The 8581-nt window shown below is 45.1% G+C and overlaps 1 long non-coding RNA gene, 3 other non-coding genes and 1 pseudogene across 5 annotated transcripts; 4 read left to right on the top strand and 1 right to left on the bottom strand.

The window, feature by feature from the left end:
* The first annotated feature begins 5 nt into the window (after nt 1-5).
* On the top strand, nt 6-121 carry LOC144269692 (U5 spliceosomal RNA). Its single transcript, XR_013346999.1, has one exon. It is a non-coding gene; the product is annotated as a U5 spliceosomal RNA (small nuclear RNA).
* A 738-nt stretch (nt 122-859) lies between these two features.
* LOC144269694 (U5 spliceosomal RNA) lies at nt 860-975 on the top strand. Its single transcript, XR_013347001.1, has one exon. It is a non-coding gene; the product is annotated as a U5 spliceosomal RNA (small nuclear RNA).
* Nucleotides 976-1260: 285 nt separating this feature from the next.
* Nucleotides 1261-8040, bottom strand: LOC144269021 (uncharacterized). Of its 2 annotated transcripts, none has more exons than XR_013346875.1 (3): nt 5940-8040; nt 4800-4851; nt 1261-4656 (listed from the first exon to the last, which is right to left on the bottom strand). It is a non-coding gene; the product is annotated as an uncharacterized LOC144269021 (long non-coding RNA). The 2 variants fall into 2 exon arrangements; XR_013346876.1 differs by having other exon boundaries at nt 4800-4848.
* On the top strand, nt 2139-2331 carry LOC144269686 (U2 spliceosomal RNA). Its single transcript, XR_013346993.1, has one exon. It is a non-coding gene; the product is annotated as a U2 spliceosomal RNA (small nuclear RNA).
* Nucleotides 4634-4836, top strand: LOC144269683 (U2 spliceosomal RNA; annotated as a pseudogene).
* Nucleotides 8041-8581: the final 541 nt, after the last annotated feature.

Genomic DNA, 8581 nt, shown 5'->3' with positions numbered 1-8581 from the left:
TTGTCATACTCTGGTTTCTCTTCAGATCGTATAAATCTTTCGCCTTTTACTAAAGATTTCCGTGGAGAGGAACATTTATGAGTTTCTACCCAATTTTTTGAGGCTTCATTTCGGTGAAGCTGCCTCTTCTTGTGAAAAACAGACCAAGTGTTGCAGAGCGGTTATTGTTTAGAGTAACGCTTTGTTAAGGGGTGGAGGGTTGCAATGTGTGATTGTTTCGCAGTTGTAAGTTCCCGGCCGCACGTTGAGGAACTGGGGAGGCCTGTTGGTTTGTTAAGATTGTTGTTAGACACAGCGTGATAGTTCTGGGGGGTCCTTGCGCAAAACAGACGTGGGGTTTGTTGGCAAGTAGCTGTTGGAACTGCTGCTCTGGCAAGTTCTATGTCTTTTCTCATTGCAGTTGGTGAATGTGCTAACACTTTTAAGCTTACAGGAGCACTGCTGGGAAGTTAAGAGGTTTTTTTCTTTGCTAACACTGCTGTTAGATACGCTGTACGATATTTTTTTAGCTCCTGCTTGCTTGCCCAGACAATGTTTGTAAGGTGTTCTTTTATTAAACGTTTTTCTGACGTTTTTCATCAAGTGTTGTCTATTCTTTCCTACGTCCCTTCATTTTCAGATTAAGGATTCAGGACATTAACCAGTCCCCAGTCGTGGTTCTTTTTATGCACACTCTCTACGTTGATCTGCAGATTTTGTATGTTAATATTTCATGATAACAAAGAGAGCACTCGTAGTAGTGAGTATGGTTGTTCTAAAGGATGTAACCCAGAGAAGTCGCTTGCAACTACTGGTATTTTCCCCACACTGTTTTCTATATTTGTGGTTGCCCCGGCAGCACCTCTGCAGAGTATCTTGGATACTCTGGTTTCTCTTCAGCTCTTATAAATCTTTTGCCTTTTACTAAAGATTTCCGTGGAGAGGAACATTTATGAGTTTCTACCCAATTTTTTGAGGCTTCATTTCGGTGAGGCTGTTCCCTATTGTTGTGTAAAAAGCAGAATTATGGTTGGACTTTGCTACTTGAACGTCTCTTGATGGCTAAAGCTCCTATTGTAAAAAGAAAACCAGTGCTTTAAAAAATAGTGTTTACAACATCTTTAGAGCTCGATGTGTCAGTGAGATGTTTTTCCAGCAGGGGCCTAGTGGGTGATCTGCATTCACCTAGCTGTTTGGTTTCATATGTTTTTGGTATGAGTGATTTCCTAAGACAAGGTTTGCATAATGTAGAAAATAAATTTCAGATATGCACTATTTTCAAGTTTAATTTTTCTCATGCATGATTTTATTCCCAAACAAAGGAATTAGAATAACTCATCCCCATGTTTTCTGTGTTAATATTTAATGGCACAAAAAGGATATTTATATTGGCCTATCTGGGAGACAGGCCAGTCCTTGCCTACAGACAGCCCCCCAACCTGAAGCGAATACTCACCAGCAACCACATACCACACAACAGAACCACTAACCCAGGAACCTATCCTTGCAACAAAGCCCGTTGCCAACTGTGCCCACATATCTATTCAGGGGACACCATCACAGAGCCGAATAACATCAGCCACACTATCAGAGGCTCATTCACCTGCACATCTACCAATGTGATATATGCCATCATGTGCCAGCAATGCCCCTCTGCCATGTACATTGGTCAAACTGGACAGTCTCTACGTAAAAGAATAAATGGACACAAATCAGATGTCAAGAATTATAACATTCATAAACCAGTCGGAGAACACTTCAATCTCTCTGGTCACGCGATTACAGGCATTAAAGTTGCGATATTACAACAGAAAACCTTCAAATCCAGACTCCAGCGAGAGACTGCTGAATTGGAATTCATTTGCAAATTGGATACAATTAACTTAGGTTACCTTGCATAATGACTTAGCCACTCCCAGTCTCAATTCAAGCCTATTTCCCCTTGTTTTCCTAACCCACCCCCCCTTCCTCAGACGTTCTTGTTAAACCCTGGATTTGTGCTGGAAATGGCCCACCTTGGTTATCATACACATTGTAAGGAGAGCGATCACTTTAGAGTCTATAGGGAACTATTACTGTGCTTTGTTTGACAATAAACCTGGCTCCGGTGCCTTCGTACCTTACTAGAGTCTGTGGGTTTTTGTTCACCTGTATTTTAAATCATTTTAAATGCAGCTTGAATAAAAATTTTAAATCTCTTCTTATCGCTTTAATAACTGATAGGTCCTCTATCTGAGAACTATATATGAAACTGACTTTTGGAATAGGGAGATGGAATAGCAGCTTGCTCCATCCACTGCACACATCACCCTGTTATTGCAGTACTGAACCCACAGGAACGGTGGACCTCCCTACGGGGAGAATATCATGGTCGAAGAGCAGCGAAGAAACGCGTCGTTGTCTGTGTTAACATTTGGTTTGTACTAAGAGTATGGTTTTGAGTAATTTGTAACTCTTTGGTTAGTTATTAGTAACATCTTATTATTAGGCCTCTGAGTTGAAAGGCTGCTCTTGCAGATTTTCCTTTGTCATTGTTTGTCGGTCAGTTAAAGAGCTGCTTTCTTAGGCTATTCTGTGTAGGTTCATAAACCACTCTCCTTAGTATTCCTTCCACAAGTGAGTGCATGGTTTGGAGCCTTCTTTCCCCCATCTCCCCACCGGAGAAATTTTCCATCCTTTTCCCGCTGGGAAAACACCACTGTTTTAACTTAGGAAACAGTCTCTGTAAATGTTTTGCCCAGACGAGGGGTACTTCATAGGAACAGAAGAGGAGAAAGGCTGTGCATAGCGTTTAAGGCCAGAAGGAACCATCTGATCACCTCAGAGGGACTGAGGGGCACCAATGCCCGAGGATCTGCAATGCCAAGGAATTGATTGGATGCGATTGACTGTATGTTTGAGATAGTTCTCTGGGAAGGAGCAGAAAAGAGCATTGGTAATGACCAGTGATCTCTCTCCTGCCATCCATCTCCACCCTCTGACAAACAGAGGCTAGGGACACCGTTCCTTACCCATCCTGACTAATAGCCATTAATGGACTTAGCCTCCATGAATTTATCCAGTTCTCTTTTAAACCCTGTTATAGTCCTAGCTTTCACAATCTCCTCAGGCAAGGAGTTCCACAGGTTGACTGTGTGAAGAACTTCCTTTAAACCTGCTGCCCATTAATTTCATTTGGTGGTCCCTAGTTCTTATATTAGGGGAACAAGTAAATAACTTTTCCTTATTCATTTTCTCCACACCACTCATGATTTTATTGACCTCTATCATATCCCCCCTTAGTCTCCTCTTTTCCAAGCTGAAAAGTCCTAGCCTCTTTAATCTCTCCTCATATGGGACTTGTTCCAACCCCCTAATCATTTTAGTTGCCCTTTCTGCACCTTTTCTAATGCCAGTATATCTTTTGTGAGATGAGGGGATCACATCTGTATGCAGTATTCAAGATGTGGGCGTACGATAGATTTATATAAGGGCAATATGATATTCTCAGTCTTATTCTCTATCCCTTTTGTAATGGGGCTGAGGTACAGTATAGCGCTTGTGTGACGAAGGGGGACTGTCCTTAATGTTTCCTCTGAATAGCGTGCAGGGGTCTGGACACAGAGGATGGCCGACACCCTGTTTCCTGGCCACTGATGGCCTGGGCCCTTCCCTCCTGCAAGGTGAGAGCTAAAGTGTTGGAGAACAAAGGAATCAGGTGACCTCCTGGCCCGGGAAAGGAACAAAGCCCAGGGGAGAGGGGCTGGAGGGAGTTTTCAGTTTGGGGCTGGCTGGGACATGGAGTGAAGTGCAGACGTGGTTGTCTGGCTCACTGCCCCCCAAAATGGACCCAGCTGAGGGGTCCAGTTCTTTGCACCTACAAACTCTGTGTTAGACCATGATCCTGTCGTCTAATAAACCTGTTTTACTGGCTGGCTGAGAGTCACATCTGACTGCGAAGTAGGGGTGCAGGACCCTCTGGCTTCCCCAGGACCCCGCCTGAGCAGACTCGCTGTGGGAAGCGCACAGAGGGGCAGAAGATGCTGAATGCTCCGAGGTCAGAACCAGGAAGGTGGAAGTTGTGTGAGCTTTGTGTCCTGCGGACAGGCTGCTCATAGAAAGGAGACGACCCCAGAGTCCAGCCTGGCTTCATGGGGAGCAGTTCCAGAGCATCGCCCGGGGACTCCGTGACAACTTGTATAGGCTTTCTTTGCCCTGTTTTACTGTACGAGTTAACAGGGAGAGATTGCTAGTCACAGGGTCCATGGGTGGGTTTATGCAACTTAGGGGTGTACAGGGAAACCAGCGAGAGGAATGCGGCTGCAAGACTTGTCTGTCTTTGAACAGAATTGTGCGTTGCCGTTGCCATTTAGACTAACGCTTTGGTAAATTTGGGGGGTTGTAATCTGTGAATTCTTCCTTTGAATTCTTCCACTGGAGTCATTTCGAGGAAGTGATCCTCACTTAGAGTGACCTAGTTATGGTGTTGGTTGCGTGTCTGGGAGCTCGTCAGGGTGAGGTAGAAATCGGTGTGGGCAGGGGTGTGCGTGCGTCGCAGAGTATCAGCATTGCTTCTTGGCTCCTTGGAGCGATGGCCAAGTGTCGGCAGTCTCTTGGCCGATCAAAGGCCGTGATCAAGTGTCTTGACGTTTTTGGTCTTTTGGCCTCAAGATGAAAACCTTGTCTGTGTCTCTTGGACTGTGAGGTAAAAATATTATCTAAGTTATATCTGTTCTTAATTTAATATCTGCCCAGTCCTTTATTTGGGGACTGTATATTAAATTGATTTTTGAAACAGGGGGATGGAATAGGAGCGTGCTCTGTCCACCCCATGTATTGACCTGGTATTGCAGTGCCTCCAGGAACGGTGCATCTCCTTTTGGAGAGAATCTTCTAGTTAGAAAAGCAGAAAAAGTTTAACTGTGACAATGCTTCTTGAAAGCAGGTTTTTTTGAAGTAATTGAAAAATCTGAAATCTCGAGCGCTTTGGTTTCTTTATGACAAAATATTGTTACAGTTTCTTGGGAGTGTTTTGGAGAAATGTTGGTGGTGCTCAGAACCCGCCCCCACAAACTCCATACCGCCCATCCCAACTAAGGCTCTGGGAGGGAGTTTGGGTGGGGGGAGGAGGTCTGGGGTGAAGAACCTGGGCTGGGGATTAGGGTGCAGGGTGCAGGCTCTGGGACGGAATTTGGGTGCAGGCTGTGGACTGGGGGGGGGGTGTAGGAGGGGGTGAGGGGCTGCAGGCTCTGGGAGGGAGTTTGGGGATAGGAGGGGGTGCAGGGGTGAGGGCTGTGGGGCTGAGGATGAGAGGTTTGGGTTGTGGGAGGGGGCTCAGGGCTGGGGCAGAGAATTAGGGTGCAGAGGATGAGGGCTCTGGCTGGGGTTGGGGATGAAGGGTTTGGGGCATTGCAGAGGCTCAGCACTAGGGCGGAAGGGCAGGGTAAGGGCAGCCTGAAAGGATCCTGTGTAGTTTTTTCTGCATAACACTGCCAATCTGCCCTGGAGGAAAATTCCTTCCTGACCCCAAATATGGCCATCAGCTAAACCCTGAGCATGTGGGCAAGACTCACCAGCCAGACACCCAGGAAAGAATTCTCTGCAGTAAGTCAGATCCCACCCCATCTAACATCCCATCACAGGCCGTCGGGTGTATCTACCGCTAACAGTCAAAGATCAATTAATTGCCAAAATTATGCTACCCCGTCCTACGAAGAAGGATCCCAGCTTCTTAAACAATCCTCTGGCAAGACAAAGAACCTCACGTCCAGGAGCGGCGAGTGATATACTAAATCACTAAATAAAGAATCCTTAACTTCTCAGTGTTGTCACCCTCACCATTGGAAAATCATGAGTCAGATGGCCCAAAATCACGAGATTGGCTTAAAAATCATGAGGATGCTTTTAAAAAAAAAAGAAAGGTAACGTGGGTCCTCTTTATTTCCCTTCCGGTTTCTGAACGAGGGAAGCTAGAAACTTACCTTTCCAGTGCAGCCAGAGCCCCAGAGAACAGGAGCCTGGGTGCCCGGGGCTGGCAGACAGCGGGGCTCCTCACGGTTGTGTCTTCAACATTTCGATGTCACCAACCAAGTATCAAGTGTGAACTCCTCAGGCACTAGGTGAGCCTGCCTTTGTGACAGATGGTCCTTTGCACCAAAAACCATAACAATATTCTGGTCACTCGGACCGGTCACTCAGCCAGGTCAATTGCACCTCAGATCTCACAGTGAAGACAACGTTCGTGGCCAATCCCATACTAAACTAGCTAAATCTTTACTAACTAGGAAAAGAAAGAAGACACTTATTTACCAGGTTAAAGCAGGGAAACATACACACAAAGGAGTTACAGTCTGAAGTTTCAAAAAGCAGTAGAAGCTGCTGTAACACACAAGCCCTGTGTGTCCCTGAGGGCTAACCCTAGCCAGACAGCCGGGATCCCTTGCTGACGCTTAGCAGGCGTGCCCTCTCCCTGAAGTCCAAGCAGCATAGGGACAACAGTTTCTTCTTGACAGGGATTTTTATTCCATTCCCCCAGAGCTCAAACACTGAGGATGGAGTGGAGGTCAAAGATAATCTAGGCATGGCCCAATATCTAAACAAATACTTTGCCTCAGTCTTTAATAAGACTAAAGAGGATCTTAGGGATAATGGTAGCATGACAAATGGGAATGAGGATATGGAGGTAGACATTATCATATTTGAGGTAGAAGTGAAACTCAAACAGCTTAATGGGACTAAATCGGGGGGCCCAGATGATATTCATCCAAGATTGTTAAAGGAATTGGCACATGAAATTGCAAGCCCATTAGCAAGAATTTTTGATGAATCTGTAAACTCAGGGGTTGTACCGTACGGTTGGAGAATTGCTAACATAGTTCCTATTTTTAAGAAAGGGAAAAAAAGTGATCCGGGTAATTATAGGCCTGTTAGTTTGACATCTGTAGCATGCAAGGTCTTGGAAAAAATTTTGAAGGGGAAGGTAGTTAAGGACACTGAAGTCAATGGTAAATGGGACAAATACAACATGGTTTTACAAAAGGTAGATCGTGCCAGACCAACCTGATCTCCTTCTTTGAGAAAGTAACAGATGTTTTAGACAAAGGAAACGCAGTGGATCTAATTTACCTAGATTTCAGTAAGGCATTTGATACCGTGCCACATGGGGAATTATTAGTTAAATTGGATAAGATGGGGATCAATGGGAACACTGAAAGGTGGATAAGGAACTGGTTAAAGGGGAGACTACAACGGGTCCTACTGAAAGGTGAACTGTCAGGCTGGAGGGAGGTTACCAGTGGAGTTCCTCAAGGATCAGTTTTGGGACCAATCTTATTTAATCTTTTTATTACTGACCTCGGCAGAAAAAGCGGGAGTGTGCTAATAAAGTTTGCGGATGATACAAAGCTGGGAAGTATTGCCAATTTAGAGAAGGACAGGGATATCCTACAGGAGGATCTGGATGACCTTGTAAACTGGAGTAATAGTAATAGGATGAAATTTAATAGTGAGAAGTGTAAGGTCATGCATTTAGGGATTAATAACAAGAAATTTAGTTATAAGCTAGGGACGCATCAATTAGAAGTAACGGAGGAGGAAAAGGACCTTGGAGTATTGGTTGATCATAGGATGACTATGAGCCGCCAATGTGATATGGCCATGAAAAAAGCTAATGCGGTCTTGGGATGCATCAGGAGAGTATTTCCAGTAGGGATAAGGAGGTTTGAGTACCGTTATACAAGGCACTGGTGAGACCTCACCTGGAATACTGTGTGCCGTTCTGGTCTCCCATGTTTAAGAAGGATGAATTCAAACTGGAACAGGTACAGAGAAGGCCTATTAGGATGATCCGAGGAATGGAAAACTTGTCTTATGAAAGGAGACTCAAGGAGCTTGGCTTGTTTAGCGTAACTAAAAGAAGGTTGAGGGGAGATATGATTGCTCTCTATAAATATATCAGAGGGATAAATACCAGAGAGGGAGAGGAATTATTTAAGCTCAGTACCAATGCGGACACAAGAACAAATGGATATAAACTGGCCACCAGGAAATTTAGACTAGAAATTAGACAAAGGTTTCTAACCATCAGAGGAGTGAAGTTTTGAAATAGCCTTCCAAGGGAAGCTGGGGGGGAAAAAGACCTATCTGGCTTTAAGATTAAACTCAGTAAGTTTATGGAGGAGATGGTATGATGGGATAACATGGTACTGGTAATTAAATATTCATGGTAAATAGGCCCAATGGCCTGTGATGGGATATTAGATGGGGAGGGATCTGAGCTATCCATTAAAGAATTTTCTGTAGTATCTGGCTGTTGAATCTTGCCCATATGCTCACGGTTTAGCTGATCGCCAGATTTGGGGTCGGGAAGGAATTTTCCTCCAGGGCAGATTGGAAGAAGCCTAGTCTCCTTAGCACAGAGAGGATTGCCACCAAGAGAAAGAACAGAGAGCAAAAGCCAAAGCACCCCAGGGCAGGGGGAGAGCCTGCAGGTTGGAGGAGGGGACCAGGGGACAGGCGTTTTTGACAGGCCATCCTCCTGTCAGAGGAGGAAGAGCCCAAGCAACAGGCAAAAAGCTGCAAGCAGAGCAAACGGCAGAGCCAACAAGCAGCTCCCCTTAGGACA

This window comes from Eretmochelys imbricata, chromosome 8, assembly GCF_965152235.1.
Source record: "Eretmochelys imbricata isolate rEreImb1 chromosome 8, rEreImb1.hap1, whole genome shotgun sequence".
Taxonomy (NCBI): Eukaryota; Metazoa; Chordata; order Testudines; family Cheloniidae; genus Eretmochelys; species Eretmochelys imbricata.
The sequence above is the reverse complement of the archived record's forward strand: the minus strand, read 5'-3'. Positions and strand labels throughout refer to the sequence as shown.